The 18,035-nt window shown below is 42.6% G+C and overlaps 1 long non-coding RNA gene across 3 annotated transcripts in view; it reads left to right on the plus strand.

Annotated features, from left to right (window-relative positions):
• Positions 1 to 17,098, plus strand: part of LOC117669945 (uncharacterized) — a 44,108-nt gene extending 27,010 nt beyond the window's left edge. For 2 of the 3 annotated variants that reach the window (XR_015729771.1, XR_004592547.3), the window contains 2 exons: positions 9,214 to 9,276; positions 14,606 to 17,098. This is a non-coding gene — a long non-coding RNA (uncharacterized LOC117669945). Of the gene's footprint in view, positions 1 to 9,213; positions 13,260 to 14,605 lie in introns of all 3 variants that reach the window. The other variant, XR_015729770.1, reaches the window with a different exon arrangement.
• Positions 17,099 to 18,035: the final 937 nt, after the last annotated feature.

The following is an 18,035-nucleotide window of genomic DNA, read 5'->3' on the forward strand; positions in this document are numbered from 1 at the left end:
TTTCCTTAAGCTCCCAGGAGGGTGAAAATGGCTTCCCCCGGGGCTCTGGAAATCGTCCAGAGGCAGGAAATGGGCCTACTTCCTGTAGGCCCATTTTTCGCCCTCCCCAGGCTCCAGAGGTTTCCCTTGAGCCCCCAGGAGGGCGAAAATGGCCTCCCCCAGGGCTCCGGAAATCCTCTGGAGGCTGGAAATGGGCCTACTTCTGGTAGGCCCATTTTTCACCCTCCCAGAGCCTCTGCGCGTGCTCTGCACTTACCTGGCATCCAAAACAGACCGTGTGGAGACTCCTGGGAGGGGTGGGGTGGGGTTGGCGGGGTCAGCCAGTCTTTGGAAGAACCGGTTCGGCGAACCAGATTAAAATTAACATTCGGCTTGCCTGAACCGGTCTGAACCGTCTGAATCCCACCCCTGGATAAGTGGTATTTTATCAGCTGATATTTAGATATTACTTTTTTCAATTTCTAGATGGAGGTAAAACCACAAAAAATATGATCATGCATGCACAGTTATAGGATCAGACATAAAATCATTACTATATTTATTAAATTTATGTGCTGCCCAACTCACTTTCAAGCGATTCTGGGTGGCTTAAAATGTTGCCACTGCTCCCTGTGTATTTTTTCCTGTCTATGTTTGAGTGATCATTAGAATAACAGAACATAATAGCATAATAACAGAGCAGGCAGGGACCTTTGAGGTCTTCTAGTCTAACCCCCTGATCAGTCAGGAAACCCTATCTGTTCTGGACAAGTGGCTGTCCAGTCTCTTCTTTAAAAAAATTACAATGATGGAGCAACTCCTGGAGGCAAGCTGTTCCACTGATAAATTGTTCTAACTTTTCTCCTTAGTTCTATAAAATTCTATAACAAATTGAAATTAGTCTGAAACACTGTGAATCTCCCCAAATCCACTTTGGATTTACCATATGGTAAGTCTAGCAGATTCAAAAACCTGATTGCATGAGTTGCAACAATTCAGGGGGAAGAAAAAGGATTTATGCTAATAACGCATCGAATCTGTGAATTGACTCAAAGGCGCCAATTCTGATGCATTAAAACCAATCTGAGGATTTTCATTCAACAGGATAATACCATATTTCTCTTCTGCCAGCCAAGTACTTCAGCTACTCATGATCGCATTTAAATTCCAAGCAGCCCTTTGGCACACCACACACACACACACACACACACACACACACACACACACACACACACAGAGAGAGAGAGAGAGAGAGAGAGAGAGAGAGAGAGAGAGAGAGAGAGAGAGAGAGAGAGAGAGAGACTGCATCCATTTCCTTTGCCTGCTGTAAGGGATCCCAGAGTTAATCCATCTTTAAATATTACATAGAACTAATTTGACAGAGCAATATTTGTTCACGCTTTGGTAGCTAATGTGTGATAGGGGGACAAAGAGGGTCTCAGGAGGTATATCATGGTCCTTGGGTCTCAAATGCCGTTTGGGTGATGTGTGTTCAAGATGGATCAAGCTGGAAGAGAAGGTTTTGATTGCTCCACGCTGTCGTTGCCATTGCCCAACGACACACAATCATGGCGTGTGCCCGATCTTCTCCCATACCTCCCCCACCAAAGCTACATGAAGAATGACCTAAGGGAGGGAACCTGGATTTGGGCAGGAGAATTGGGCCAAATCTGGATAGATTAAGTTTATTTTGGGGTCATCCTGTTTGCAAATTTTGCAAGTTAAAAGTTGAAACCTACAGTTTAATTGAACGGTTCAGAATTATATATCCAGTCCAGTCCGTTATATATATAATGTGTATGTGTATTGTGTGTGTGTGTGTGCTTGTGTGTGTGTGTGAGAGAGAGCACTGCCGTTTTGGCAGTGAGTTCTTATAATAGAATGGCTTGCTATTTATACCAATAGACTTATATACCGCTTTACAATGCTTTACAGCCCTCTCTAAACAGTTTACAGGGTCAGCATAGTGCCCCCTAACAATCAAGGTCCTCATTTTACCGGCCTCAGAAGAATAGAAAGCTGGGTCAACCCTGAGCTGGTCAGGATCGAAATGCTGGCAGTGGGCAGAGTTAGATTGCAATACTACATTCTAACCACTGCGCCATCAAACACCATGGTAGTAGAGGAGGTCACTCACAAGATGTTCAATGGTGTTTACATGTTAGCATTGCTGTCTTCCTGCTGAATGTCTCCCTGATCATGATTCCAGCTTATTAAAAAAAAAAAAAGGCCATTTGCCCCCCCCCCCATTTTCAAATGAAAATCCAGTGAAGATAAGGATAAGGATAATTTTATTTCTATACCGCCCCTCTCCTGAGGGACTCGGGGCGGTGTACAGCCAGGTAAAACACAATACAAATATCACAATTCAAATTTAAAAATTCTTAAAAATATTACATTTAAGGCCAAAATTAGCTAAAAAACCCAAAAAATTTAAGAACTCTGAATTTAAAACTCAATTATGAAGCTAGCCCTGCCTGTCGGAAGAGCAGGGTCTTAAGAGCACAGCGGAAAACTCAGAGGTCAGAGAACTTGCGTATGTCCGGGGGCAGTTCATTCCACAGGGCTGGGGCTCCCACAGAGAAGGCTGTCCCCCTGGGTGTCGCCAGCCAACATAATTTGGCCGACGGCACCCTGAGGAGTCCCTCTCTGTGGGAGCGGACTGGTCGGTGGGAGGCTATCGGTGGTAGAAGGCGGTCTCGTAGGTACCCAGGTCCTGAGCCATGGAGCGCTTTAAAGGTGGTAACCAACACTTTGAATCGCACCCAGAAGACCACTGGGAGCCAGTGCAGCTCGCGCAGGAGAGGTGTTACCTGGGCGCAACGAGTTGCATCCATAATTACCCGCATGGCTGCATTCTGGACCAGTTGGAGCCTCCAAGTGCTCTTCAAGGGGAGCCCCATGTATAGACCATTACAGTAGTCCAGCCGGGAGGTAACAAGGCGTGACCGTGACTTTGACTGTGACTGTGCTCAAGGCATCCCGGTCCAGAAAGGGACGCAACTGGCGAATCAGGCGAACCTGATAGAAAGTCCCCCTGGCCACAGCCGTCATATGCTCTTCTAAGACAGCCGTGCATCCAGGAGGACGCCAAGATTGCGAGCCCTCTCTGTGGGGGGTAGAGATTCACCCCCTATAGACAGCGATGGCATCAGCTGAACTATACCGGGATGCCGGTAACCACAGCCACTTGGTCTTGGAAGGGTTGAGTCTGAGACTATTTCTCGCCATCCAGACCTGTATGGCCTCCAGGCAGTGGGACATCACGTCAAGGGCATCATTGGTGTGGTCTGGGGTAGAGATGTACAGCTGAGTGTCATCAGCGTACTGATGTACCCTCACCCCAAAACCATGGATGATCTCACCCAGCGGCTTCACATAAATGTTGAACAGAAGGGGGAGAGGACCGACCCTTGCAGCACCCCCCACGCAAGGCGCCTCGAGGTTGACCTCTGCCCCCCTGCCAACACAAAGTGCGAGCGGTCGGAGAGGAAGGAGGAGAACCACCGCAACACAGTGCCTCCTATTCCTAACCCCTTCAACCGCTGCAGCATGATACCATGGTCGATGGTATCAAAAGCCGCTGAGAAATCTAATAGGACCAGAACAGAGGAACAACCTCTGTCCTGAGCCCTCCAGAGATCAAGAGAGAGAGATGGTCAAATTTCTCACAGGGAGGGTGTTCTGAAGAGCATGTGTAACAATACTAAAACACGATGTGAACCGCGTTCCCCCTTTCCTTGCAAAAGAAGATCACTAGCAGGTTTTCCACATATCTCAGTTGGAACTGGTTGAAAAAGTTGATCCTAGAGATCAGTGGTGGGATTCAGCTGGTTCTGTCCGGTTCGTACGAACTGGTAGCGGCAATTGTGGGAGGCTCCGCCCACCCGACCGGACGTAATGCGCGACTACTGCACATACCCAGAAGGCCGTGCGCATGCGCAAAGCTGAGGAGCCAGGTTGTTGGGATGTTTGCTCACATTTGCAAACCGGTAGGGAAGTAGATGGAGACATCTCCTCTACTGGAGATGTCTCCAATTCAAGTCATGGGGATATAGCACTAGCAACAGCACTTGGACTTATAAACTGCTTCACAGGGCTTTGCAGCCCTCTCTAAGCGGTTTACAGAGTCAGCGTCTTGCTCCCAACAATCTGGCTCCTAATTTTACCGACCTCGGAAGGAGGAAAGGCTGAGTCTTCATTTCCCTAGATCTTCTTCTGGGATGACTAAATAGGAAAAATGGATTGAATGACTAGGTTTAGATCAGGGGTCTCCAACCTTGGCAACTTTAAGCCTGGCGGACTTTGACTCCCCGAATTCCACAGCCAACTTTGCTTTACAGTCAGGACCGTAGGACAATCTAAACTGGGGTCTCCAACCTTGGCAACTTTAGGGTAACGTTAGGGTAAATAAAAAACATGTATTACTCCATGGCCATTTAATATGTGTAAGCTGGGTATGGCAAAGGATAGAATCCCAAGCATTTATGGGTGGCAGTTTACAAAAGGGCTGATATAACTCAATGGGTTGCCCCTTCAGAAAAAGGAATATTTTCCTTTCCAGGTTGGGTTGAAGAGAGTTATCCAGGAGTGACAAAAGACTAAATGGACAGGGAGGATTAAAAAACCCTCCATCCTAAGAAAGTCCCCTCTTCCCTCCTTCTCTCCTTGTGGAATCTGAAATAAAGGCATCTCTCAGTCTCTGGCAACACTCAGAGTCTTTAGATGAAGGGCTGAGATGGAGACACCTATTGAAATGTGTCTGAAGAAGATTAATAGGACTTGTCAGGGATGGGAAAGCTCTGGCTTTGCGGTAAATTTCTACCAAGAGAAGATGAATTACGGATGAATGCCGAGTTATCAACCCCATCACAATCATTCGACACTAAATCAAATTGAGCGGTTATCTGCAATCAGAAATCCTCCTCCTCCTCCTTTTTCTTCTTCTTCTTCTTCTTCTTTTTTTTTAAAAAGAAAGGTAATGTGCATGTTTTGGCTTAAGTCTTTTTTTTTTTTAATCTATAAAAACATGGCAGGCGACCATGCTTTCTCTGCCTTAAGCATGAGCAAAAGGGGACTGATTTTAAGCGGAGGGCAGAATCATCCTTTTCCATGGCCTATTTTAAGAAGCAGAGGGATGGGAGCTAATCAAGGGGAAAAACAACCATCCTAGAAATAAGGGAGAAATATCCTGACAGTGAGAACAATTAACCAGTGGAACAGCTTGTCTTCAGAAGTTGTGGGTGCTCCAATGCTCCATCACTGGAGGTTTTTAAGAAGAGATTGACAGCCATTTGTTTGAAATGATATAGGGCAATGTTGGCGAACCTTTTTGGCACCAAGTGCCGAAACGGGAGCGCGCGCGGGGTGGAGCGCCAGAAACCAGAAGAGCAATTCCCTGGCGCGCTGGTCACCTGGTCTTCCTGTATCTGGTACGCATTTGTGTGCAAAGACCAGCTGACTGGCACGCATGCGCACACTGGAAACCGGAAGCTCAGCTTCCTGGCACGTGCATGCATGCCAGGGAGCTGCTCTTCCAGTTTCCGGCACTCCCACATGCATGAAGTCCAGTTGGCCAGTGGGCATGTGCGCGCTGGAACCCAGAAGAGCAACAGGTGATGGCTGGCATGCCCGGAGAGATGGCTCTGGGTGCCACTTGCGGCACGCATGCCATAGGTTCGTCAACATGGATATAGGGTCTCCTGTTTGAATAGAGGGTTGGATTAGAAGACTTCTAAGGTCCCTTCCAACTCTGTTATTCTGAAAGAGAGTCTCTGGGATGGGTGTCAGCAACCTGTGGCTCCGGAGCCGCATGCGGCTCTTTGGGACCTCTGCTGTGGCTCCTGTAAGCATTCTGATGCTGCCATAAAAAGATGAGGCTTGACTTTTCACCTACTTATTTTCTCTGTAGATAATATCCCCTAGGAGATGGGATGGGTGGGGGAACATTCTTGTGGGGTGAGGTCAGAAGCTGGGGAGACTGATTTGGAAGATGGCCAATGAGAAGATGAGAATTGGGGAACGGAAAGGGAAGGGTTTGAGGGTCAGAGGGTTAGTATCGGCTACGACGAAGTCGGGGCCAGATCTGTCGTACTCAATAAATGGAATATTTCAGCAAAGATTAATTGTTTGGGAGTGCAATTTATTTGAGATGACATTGAAACCTGACAGCTCCCTGTTGGGTGATCCCACCACTGGCTGGCCCAGCCTCTCGCCCTCCCCTCCCAGTCACTCTTCGCCTGGCCTGAGAAGGTAAGGTCAATGACGGGGGATGGAGAAGGGGATGGGTGGGGCAGAGACAGAGAGATACAGAGAGAGGGGGAGGGAGGGAGGGAGAGAGATTAAAAGGGTTTTGTGGTTCCTGGTGTTTTTGGTTCTCTGCCCTAATGACCGGCTGGGTAGGCGTGGCTAGGGTGTGTGTGTGTCATGTGACTGATGGAAGTGAGTGACATCGAGCTGGCCACGCCCACCCAGGTTTTGTGGCTCCCAGTGTTTTCTTTTCTGTGGGAAACGGGTCCAAATGGCTCTTTGAGTGTTTAAGGTTGCAGACCCCTGCTCTGGGAGATGACGTGCCCCGGGCAATATTTGTCTCACAGCACAACGGTGAGAAATCTCTGCCTGTGTTCTGATGGCCTTTCCTTCCTTTTCAGAGAACTGGCTAAGATAATGTTCTTTGGGAAAAGAAATAAAAATTCACCAAGACCAGCCTTCAGCGTCTAACCCAGATGTGGTTTTTTTAAAAAAATTATTTATATGCCGCCCTTCTCCGGAGACTCAGGGCGGCTTACAATACGTTAAGCAATAGCCTTCATACTTTTGTATATTTTATACAAAGTCAGCTTATTGCCCCCACAAACTGAGTTCCCATTTTACCTACCTTAGAAAGGATGGAAGGCTGAGTCAACCTTGAGCCTGGTGAGATTCGAACTTACAGTAATTACAGCTGGTGTTAATCACAATGCTTTTAGTCTGCTGAGCCACCAGGTTTCAGAAGACTATTGGTGGGAATGAAAATTTACACATTGACTTGTCCATCAACACAAGTCAATCAAATGGTATATAATTTCTAGCTCTGAAGGTTCTATTTAACTGACATGGCCATTAGTTGTTAATATGCCTAATCTCTGTTAATTTATCTAAATATCCTAAAATACCTAAAGAAGTGACAATTAGCCAGAAGAAAGAATCATCTTCTCTACCCTGTCTCTACCGCCAATTAATTTTAACTCCAAAATCCAGATCAGGAGTGGGCAAACTGTACGCATGAGATGCTTTTGACTTCTTTCGATACTTCATTGGAATTCTGGAACTTCCTTTGCCTCACGAAAGAAATCTGCAGAACAGATGCGATAATCAGATCAGGCTTCATCTGAATAAATTGATTCACAACCATTTGTGGGTGCCTATGTTTAAAAAGGGCTACTGAAATCAGCAGAGGGATTTGAAGGCTCCTTGATCTAACTCAGCAAGTCAACTCAATCAGCGAATGCCTGGGATTCAAATGGGCGATTCCATCGAATGGACTTAAAAAATGAACCTTCAGATGGAAGCCGCTGCATGACACTAGGGCTGGTTATTTGAAAAGAAAAGAAGGTCATAAACAAAGAAGTTGACGAAGGAGGATGATCCACGATGGCGTACATGTAAGAATTAGGAGTTAATTTTGCGTAACATTAACTTCTGAAGTGTTGTGGAATTTCTGGTTCCTTATTTCAACGTTTAGCATGCAGAAGAGAGAAAGAGAGTTTTCCAGCATGGCATTGTAGTTTAGATGTTGGACTAGAACTGGGGAACCCCATCTTCAGTCTTGAAGGCTCACTGAGTGACTTTGAGAAAGAGAGTCAGTTTCTCTCCCTCCCTCCCTCCCTCCCTCTCTCTCTCTCTCCCTCCCTCCTTCCCTCCCTCCTTCCTTCCTTCCCTCCCTCTCTCTCTCTTTCTCTCTCATCAAGGGTTGCTGTTACGAGTGTAAATGGTAGCAGGAAATTCTGTTCCTCACCTTAAGTTCCTGAAGGCCTCTCTCCCTTTCCCTCTCCCTCTCCCTCTCTCCCTCTCCCCTCTCTCTCCCCATCCCCCCTCCACTCTCTCCCCCACTCTCTCTCCCTCCCCCCTCTCCCTCTCCTCCCTGATTGAAGGACTGGAGAAACCGTGCCACTTTGATCCAGCAACAAACAATCTTTGATCCAGCAACAAACAATCATGTAGAAATGGTGGCCAACCAGCTTCGATCAAGTGAGTCAACCAGCTTCAAATTTTCCTTCAAAACCTCCAAGCAGAATCATCTGCTTATTTGAACAGGAGCAGTGCTCTGAATTTGCCTGTGGTGGATTCAAATTAGGCTTAATTCCAAGTGAGGCTGAGGCTGTATAACAGTGGAGATCATTTATTTAATTTCTTTTTAATAATAAAACAATCCATGCCGTTGATTTTATGTACTTTTAAACATTCATGTTTGCCGGTTGGTTTTGAAAGTGTCCCCAAATAGATAACATTTGGCAGGTTGCCATCCAGAGGCAACTACGGTGGAGAACAAGGAAGGGTCAAAGCAAGAAGAGAGTAGTATTTTGCTTAATTTATTTATTTTTTCTACCATCTTCCATGCCTTTCCTAGCCATTAGTGGGAGATATGCATAGTAACTAGTGGGAATTAAAATATTATAAAATAATATTATAACATAAGTCATCTGTGGTGATCTCAGGGGTTACCGTATCTACACTTTGGGTTGCCATATCTAAAATTTTTGGATGGCACTTAGAAAACCTTTGCCATCTGTCAATTTCCATCTGTCAATTACAAAAGGCTTGGATATGCAAATATACAATGTCGATACAATACAACATCTTAGGTTCTTGGAAGAATTCAACATGTTTGAAAACTAATACCAGCTGAAGAACTAGTAGCTGCGATTTCACATTGTTGTGTGTAATAATAATAACTGACAAACATTCTGGAGCACCATTTGAACACCCATCGGCATTGACAAAATCACCATCAGTCAATTTCAAAGGTTGTAAGTTGCTTGGAACAACTTACATCCTGCAACAAAACCTTTAACACCATCGAACAACCATATCTGCCTCTCCCAGGTCCTTGCTATGGACTCAATAGGTAGATTAAAAATGCCAGATCCAGTCTAAACATCTGATTGACTGTGCAACAAACCATCATACCTTCTCTCTCTTGTTTCATCTGGCTGTTCCCTTTTTTCTCCCTTTTCAATTTTTCTCACAATGCAGGACCAGAAGATCTGATGGCCTCTTTGCCTGGAAAGAAGTTATGAAAATCAGTGTCTCCCAGGGGTGGGTTCTACTTACCTTTACTACCAGTTCACAATTGAATTGTGCACACACGCTCACTTTGCTTGCGCACACGCCTTGCTTCTGTGCATGCGCAGATCGCTTCTCATGGTCAGGGTCAGTGGGCGGAGCCTCCTGACGGTTTTACTACCGGTTCTATAGAACCAGTCCGAACCGGGGGCAACCCACCACTGGTGTCTCCCCTTTGAAAATGGTTTCTCATACTAGCGTTAGTGAAGATATGGACATGATCATCATGGCCAAATATTTATTTATTAAATTTATACCTACCTGTTCTGCCCCAGCTACAGATCCCAAAGAATACAGCACACACAAAGTTTGTACAAAACTTAATTTACTAAAATAACTCAGTCTTTTTCAAAGCAAAGGCTGTTAAGAAACTTTCTTAACAGCCTACAAGAAATCAAAGATAAAGTAATCACAATCTTACTAAGGTTGGCAGAAAGCCCAGAAGCAATTTGCAGAGAATCCAGACGCGAAGTAGAGTGAACTAAAGTTGTTCCCTACAAATTGCTTCAGTCAGTGTTCCTCCTTAAATAGGCTAAGGGAGTGGCCAATTAGCCCCAAGCCTTACTCTCAAGGAGACCTCCTCCTGAGGAGCCACTCCTGCCTTTTGGCCGCTCTGCATGCCCGTGCATCGAGAAGAGGCTCCGTCCTCTTCACTTATGGGAGCGCCCTGGCTGAATCCCCACCTCTGGCACCACATCTTCTCCAGCCTCCTCATTGTCCGACTCGAGTGCCAGCTGCACAGGCTGCTGGCGCAGCACCACACCAATCTCCTCGCTGTCAGAGTCAGCTACAATCCGCACAGGCCATTGACTGGCCAAAACACTACCCTGTTTCCCCAAAAATAAGACATCCCCTGATAATAAGCCCAATTGGGCTTTTGAGTACATGGCAATAAGGCCAAGCACTTATTTCAGGGTTCAAAAAAATATAAGACAGGGTCTTATTTTCAGGGAAACATGGGTAAAGCATTCCCTTTTATACTTTTCTCCCAACATCTGAAGGGGGTAGGTGGGGCTCAGACAGAAAGATGAGGCTAAAGTCAACCAGTGAGCTTCCAAAATGAGGATGGATTAGAACCCAAGTCTCCCATTTCTGTTCAAGCACCTTTTCAACTACTCTCCATTAACTATTGGGCTGAGAAGAAGAGACTAGCCCCCCAAGTCATCCAGGACAACCGGGTCAAAGGAGGACTTAGAACCCGATTCTTCTTTTGCCTAGTCCAATATCTTCAACATTATGCCATGCTGGATCTCCAGTATGACATTCTTTGAATGTCTATAGTAGTGGCCAAAATTGTGGAAACCTTTTGGGAAAAGTGTATTTTCTAAAACTAGCTAATAACACCACTTTTTTGGGGAGTAGTACCCTAAAATTATATGTCAATGGAAAGATAATTTAAGCAAGAATGTAACGCAATAACTTTTATGAAGGATTGGCTATTAGAATAGCAGTTACAGCATAAAGAAGAAAAGTGAAACACATAGAAAAAATGAGATCTACAAAAATTATCACCATAGAAAAAACGAGATATACAAAAATGATCCCCATGTCATTTAATACTTAGTTGGGTAACCTTTAGCATGAATGACGGCCTTACAACATCTTCCCATGGAGTGAACCAAGTCTTTTAGTTCTGCAGCTGTTATCATGTGAAACCAAGATTGAATGATGGCTTCTATTAACTGGGTTTTATTGCTGGGTCGCTTCTGAGTAGCAAGTTTCTTTAGTCGGCTCCATAGATTTTCAATTGGGTTAAGGTCTGGGCTATTCCCAGGCCATTCCAGGAGTGGAATAGGATTATCTTGAAACTCAAAAAAAAAAAAAAAAGTGGTGTTATTAGCCATCAAACCTCAAAAATACACTTTCCCCAAAAAGTTTCCACAATTTTGCCCACTACTGTATGGACTACATTAGTCTTCTCCAAACTTTCCAACCTCCCAATTGTATATCTAGAAGGCATCAGACTGGGAAAACCTGGTCACAGAGCTGCAATTCAATAGAAGACTACATACCCAGTTTTCCCTAAAATAAGACATCTCCTGATAATAAGCCCAATCGGGCTTTTGAGTGCATGCACTAAAATAAGCCCTCCTACAGTTGTTAATGTTGTTTCATTCAATATCAATAATAATATGGTTTCCAATTTCAATTTGACCCTCTTCTTAATCATTTCAAATATTTCATTTTCTATCCTAGACATTGACCTGATATTGAATGAAACAACATTAACAACTGGAGAAAGAGAATTGGTGAGGATTTTGGTTATAATGGGGAGAATTATAATTGCTAGATATTGGAAATTAAATGTTGACTTAAAATTAGAAGAATGGTATGATGAAACATGGAAATTTGCATTAAATGATAAATTGACTTGTGATATTAAAATTAGAAGTGGTATATATAAAGAAAATGTTTTTTGGAACACTTGGCAACCATTTGTGGACTTTGCACTTGGGAGATTGGATGAATCGGCACCAGTACCTTATCAAAGAGATTTCTGGAAGAATTGAAGACTTCAATTTCCTAAAATTTCCTTTCCGTTTGTATAGCACGTTGGGGGGGGGGAAATTTTTTTCTTTCCTTATTATTGATTTTTGTATTGAATTTTTTTTCTTTCTGTTATTCTTTAACAATAAAAATATAATAAAAAATTTAAAAATAAAATAAAATAAAATAAGCCCTCCTCTGAAAATAAGCCCTCCCTGAAAATATTTAAACACATGTGCAGCTGGTCCCTGCCATTTCCTTTGGTTTCCTCCATGCACCCCAAAATAATAAGACCTCCCTGAAAATAAGGCCAAGTGCTCATTTCAGGGTTCAAAAAAATTTAAGACAGGGTCTTATTTTCAGGGAAACACAGTACTTCTTACGCTCCAAGTCCCAGATTCAATCTTCAGAATCTCCAGTTAGTGTAAGAAAAAGGTTGTGGACTACAAGTTTCAATAGTGAAGTACTGAATATTTTGCTGCGATGGAATCACATCACATACGTAGTGGTTCAGGTTCTTCAGGTTATGTTAAGGTGTTCCTTCGTTATTTACCCGTGCTTCGCTTATTTTACTGCTTATATTAAAATTTTCATTTGTTTCTCATGTCAACATGGCATGTGTTCAGCTCTTATGGTTAAAAGGACCCTGAAGGCTGCAGAATGTGAGTTTAGAAATGGCATGATGTCCTGTGGCTGCAGATTTCCAGTCCTTGTGGTAGAACCACGACCAGTCCATACCTTAACTAGATAAATTGAAAGGCATACTTGAATAGAGGCCAGTTTCTTATGCCCACAGAGTTATCCTTCAGATATCCTGGTGTTTTTCAGATGTTTGGATTAGATACAGCCCTTCCCCATTGTTTGCTATGGCCGTAAGTTGAAATCTGCAGCATCTGGAGGACACCAGGTGGCCTACCCTTGACTGGTTCTAAACTTTCTTTAAAATGCTAAATTGGTGAATGTATTCATATTGAATCAAGATGTTGGGATCCAATGTTCAAAACAAACAACTAAGTGCTTCAGGGACCAGGTCTAGCAAACGCACTGAAAATTGGCTAGTATTTCTCGAGACATCTGGCTGGTTTAATGCCCCTAATAGCTTGACATTTGGCCCTGAATTTCTTCAGCTAAACGTATCCATCTGTACCTGGTTTGTTTTTCTTTGTTTATGGATGATCCTTCCAAACTATACCACATATCAGGACCTACAGTCAGAAGTCAATCCTCACTGTTTTTGTGTGATGGAATGAACTCACCGATAAGATTTTGCATCCCCTTAAAAGGGAAGCCCCAAATCATTTTATTTATTGATTTATAAAATTTATAGACTGCCCGCCTTGCCTCAAAGAATTGTCCCTTGATAGGGTCAAGGATTACTTTCTGGAAGAGGAATAATAACAGTTCCTTCAGAATGTTGTCTTCTAAACTATAGCAAGATTCTGGTTCAGAAGCCCAGCCTCAAGAGAAATGTGAGTAGGAGAGGAGGAAGGAAGAAAGTAGGAAGGATAAAAGAAGGGAGGGAGACGGAAGACAATGAGAAGAAAGATTGCTGTATAATAAAAAAGATGAAATGGAAGAAAGGCAACCCTGAACATGTGTAAATGTATCAGGATAAAGAATGAATTATTAAAAAAAATAAAAGAGAATAAATATGAGTAAAAATAGAGAAATTAGAACTTGAGGGCGAATGAAGATGTTGTTTATATAAATAAGGATAGAAATATGAAGATATGATTAAAAAACATGTAAAAAGAAGATTTTGGCAGAAACTGTAACTAAGTAAAATGTATTTAGGTATGATAAGTTGTAGAGGATATGATATGGCCAATAATGTTCATAAAATATGCGAGTGAATGTGAGAGAAAAAATCAATAAAACTTGATTCAAAAAAAAAAAAAAGGGGGGGAACCCCAAATCATTTTATTGATTTAAAAAAATTATAGACTCCCCACCTTGCCTCAAAGAATTGTCCCTTGATAGGGTCAAGGATTACATTCTGGAAGAGGAATAATAACAGTTCCTTCAGAATGTTGTCTTCTAAACTATAGCAAGAATCTGGTTCAGAAGCCCAACTTCAGAGAACTGTGAACCACAAGACACAATCCATAAACTCCATTTGGCTAGCATAATGCATCAATCTGCATTTATCACAACCCTGACTAGATTTATATGCTCTAATGGTTCCACAATAAGAAAAAGCTGGGATCTTATTTGTCCTTTCCTGTCCCAAGGAATCCCCCCCCCAACATATTTGTCAGACACTGATGGGCTTTGCCTGGTTTTAATCAGAGTCTGAAGGGAGGGGAGGAAAAGTGTATTATTAAAGAATCAAAATAATTTCAGAAGCAATCAATGGATCAGATGATTGATTCAGTGTGTAAATCAGCCGTAATGCAAAACAGGTTTCTTCAAATGAGGACTACTGAGATACAAAGCTAGGCAGCTGCGTAGAACCACCAGTTGAAAATGTCAGAACAATATGATTATAACTCAGAATGGTTTGTGGAATAATGGAATAGTATTTAATAGTATTTCCTTCTTTCACACACACACACACACACACACCCACCCAATGAGACTTCACAGCAGAATTCACTCGCATGAAATCATGTTTTATCATTTAATGTATGAGGAAAGCCATCAAAGATAAATCATGATTGACTAAAATAGGCCTTAGTATATATGCAAATTCAACCATTGTATATGTTTTGGGGTATCTCAGGTTAGATTTATAGAACAAGAGCCAATATCTCTAAAAGTTGCTATTTTACAGACCAGCATTCATTTACTTTCTGTGTACTTCCTCACTCTCCAGATGCAACTTCACTTCTCCAGATATCGTTGGACTATTTATTCTAGCATCATAAATCACCTCAGCTCCTGATCATAGTCTCTGCCGTCCAAAAAAGCACCTGGGTTTAATTGATGTGAGAAAGATTCAAAGTCTGTCACATGGTCTGTAAGGTTAGATATTCCTCTGGGTTGTCTCCAGATATAAGGAGACATTTTTTAAAAAAATTGTTCTTGGTGAGTTCCTCAAAGTGAGACATCAGGATGGAATTAGGAAATGTGAAAAACCAGGCTGTAGAATTTTGGACAGTGATGTCACATAAAATTCCACCAGTAATAATTCTCTCAGAACTGAAGAAACTTCTTGGATGAGAAGCAAAACCTTATCAAAGAAGAAAAAAAAACCCCAAGAAAGTCCAGTTGCCTTTTGGAAAAAGAACATCTTTGGAACAACCATGACTTGGATGATTGAGAATCTCCATAGACAATTTTATCACAACTGAGAATACGATAAATCTACGATAACACTACCAAGAATTGAAAAGAATTTCTCGGCATTCTGAGAAGATGACTGAAAAAACAGGAGCTGCTTTTTCAAGATATGAAAATTCAGACAATCACAAGGCAGATTTTGGTAAACATTGATTGAATCACATAGGTCTATCAATTCTGCCTTAATATATAAATGTATTGAAAAGTTATTTCTTTCAACATACAATACAAGTTTCCATTCTGATCTTAAAGTAGGATACCTGGAGTGAACACACTTATCTAAGTGTGAAAAGTGAAATCTTGACTTTATGGTCTTTTCCCCAGTTTGGAGACCTGAGTTGTCCAGCTTCTTGTTGCCTGAAGAATTATAACCATCTTCAGTAAAGTACAGTAGGTTGTTTTCAAATCTCCATTAACTAGGATAGTGAAGAAGTGATGATGTTCTTCACTCCAGAATCAAGATCCTGAGACTTTTAAAAGGTTTATTTATTTAGTAAATGTCTTTGTTTATGGAAATATATAGGGTCTTTTTTGAACCAGGCTCAAAGAACTGTTGATAGATGACTAGCGTAGCTCAGACCACAGTTTCAAACATGTACAAACCTCTGAGAAAGCTATGACATAAGGAACCACAATCAGACATATTGCTGACCCTTGTTACTACAATTATAGATTGCAAAGCATACTAAGACATAGTCGGGGACCCATATTGCTTAAGATCTTCTAAATCAAAACCAATGTTTTATTCATTTATTCCATTTCTGTCATGTCTCACTTCCAGGAGCTCAACATGGTGTATGCTATATTCCTTTCTCTTCTCTTATGCTGAGAATAATAAAACTTGTGAGCAAAGCTGGGTTGAAAGCTAGTGAGATGCCTCCAGACATTCAGCAGGCTTCGTTGGTGAGGGGATTAAATCCCCAAGTCTCACGGGTAGTAGCCATGTGTCTATGTTGAAGCAGTTTTATATATGAAACGAATGCTGCGTTCACATTATGCGCATTGCTTATAATATACTTTCTTGTCCATCATTCCGTTTCAGCAGGTTAGCATAAGATGTCCCAAGAAAAGCTCAAGAATGACTCTTTTTACATCTCAGGTGAAAATGAACGTGAGCCCCTCATGCGTCATTTTATCAGCCAGATCTTAGATGGTCTTTTATTATCAACAGAGATGATAAAAGCTATTGTATTATTTACACCATGGATACCTGCTAGGATTCTATGGAAGACTTAGCCCATGGATCTACACATGATATTAATAAACAAAGGAATTAAGAAGGCTTCTACTTGTAGTTGGCTTTTTCCAAGTTTGGGATGAGGCAGGAGTGAAATGCTCCTTGTTTGGACCAGATCACCTGAACTGGTAGCGATGGTGGCAGGTGGTTCGGAGAACCAGTAGCAAAAATCCCTGCCTCTCCCCCCATGCCCAGCTGAGCTGCGCGATCATCAGAGGCTTTTAAAAAAATTTTTAAAGCATTTTTTCTACAACCTCTTCGTCCGAAAAAATGCTTTTAAAAGCAAAAAAAAAAAAAAGCCTCTGATGATTGCACAGCTCAGCTGGGATCATCAGAGGCTTTTAAAAGCATTTTTTTACAACCTCTTCGGCCAAGGAGGTTGTAGAAAAAATGCTTTTAAAAGCCTCTGACGATCCCAGCTGAGTTGCCTGATTGTCAGAGGCTTTTAAAAGCATTTTTTTACAACCTCTTCGGCTGAGGAGGTTGTAGAAAAAATGGTTTTACAAGTTTTTTTTTAAAAAGTTGGCCACGCCCACTCAGTCACATTACCCCCCAGCAAGCCACGCCCACAGAACCAGTAGTAACAAATTTTACATATCACCACTGGGATAAGGGCAGTAGAAATCTACCTGAAAACAAGGTACAAAATAGGTACAGCTCATCTGGTGATGTCCAAAATGTATTGAAGTTTTTTTCTGGGGTTCGCTTGATCCGAAGACCTGTTAGTTGTTTATATTTCAGCCTTTTAATTGACTGAATATTCTGAAATAAAATTGCACATTTTTAAAACATTTGTGTGAGATATCTTTTATGGGGCTTTGATGGCCATTTAAAAAGAACAATCCTATACGTCCATATCTACTAAAAAAAATCTAACTGCTTTCAGTAAGTGCATAGTGTAGTGATGGCTAACCTTTTTGCTGTCGCTTGCCAAAAGCAGGGGGAATGCAGGAGGGGGGTTCGCACGTGTGGTGCCCACACCCACAATTCAATGCCCACCCATCCCTCCCCCCCACACATGCATGTGTGACCCCTCTGCACTCAAAAAGGCTACCGGTATGCCCAGTAGGCTCGTTTTTCGCCCTCCCCAGGCTCTAGAGGCTTTCTTGGAGCCTGGGGAGGGCAAAAACAGCCTTCCCTACCCCCCTGGTGGCTGGAAACGGCCCATTTCCTGATTTCCGGTGGGACTAGAAGGCCCAAAAATCAGCTGGTTGGCATGTGCCTGCACGCTGGAGCTGAGCTAGGGCAACGCTTGCATGCCCACAGATATGGCTCTATGTGCCACCTGTGGCACGCATGCCATAGGTTCACCATTACAAGCATAGTGAATATAAAGGTAAAGAAATACACTGAGAAAAAAATACTTCCAAAGGAGGTTGAATTACAGGTAGTCCTTGACTTATGACCTCATTTGGGGCCAGAATGTTTATTCCTAAGCAAGGCAGTTGTTAAATGAATTATGCCTGATTTTATGCCCTTATTCCCCGCCCCTCGTGGTTGTTATTGAATCACTGCAGTTAAATGCATTATGCAATTGTAAAACCTCCGGATTTTCCATTGACTTTGCTGGTTGGACGCTGAGTGGCAATTACGTGACCCTGGCATGCTGCATCCATTTTAAATACATGCTGGACACTACATGCCCAAATTTTGATCACATGACCTTAGGAATTCTGCAATGGTTGTAAATATGAGGACCAGTTTTAAGTCAGTGCCCTTGTAACTT

Source organism: Pantherophis guttatus, chromosome 13 (assembly GCF_059756535.1).
Source record: "Pantherophis guttatus breed Tessera chromosome 13, ASM5975653v1, whole genome shotgun sequence".
NCBI lineage: Eukaryota > Metazoa > Chordata > Lepidosauria > Squamata > Colubridae > Pantherophis > Pantherophis guttatus.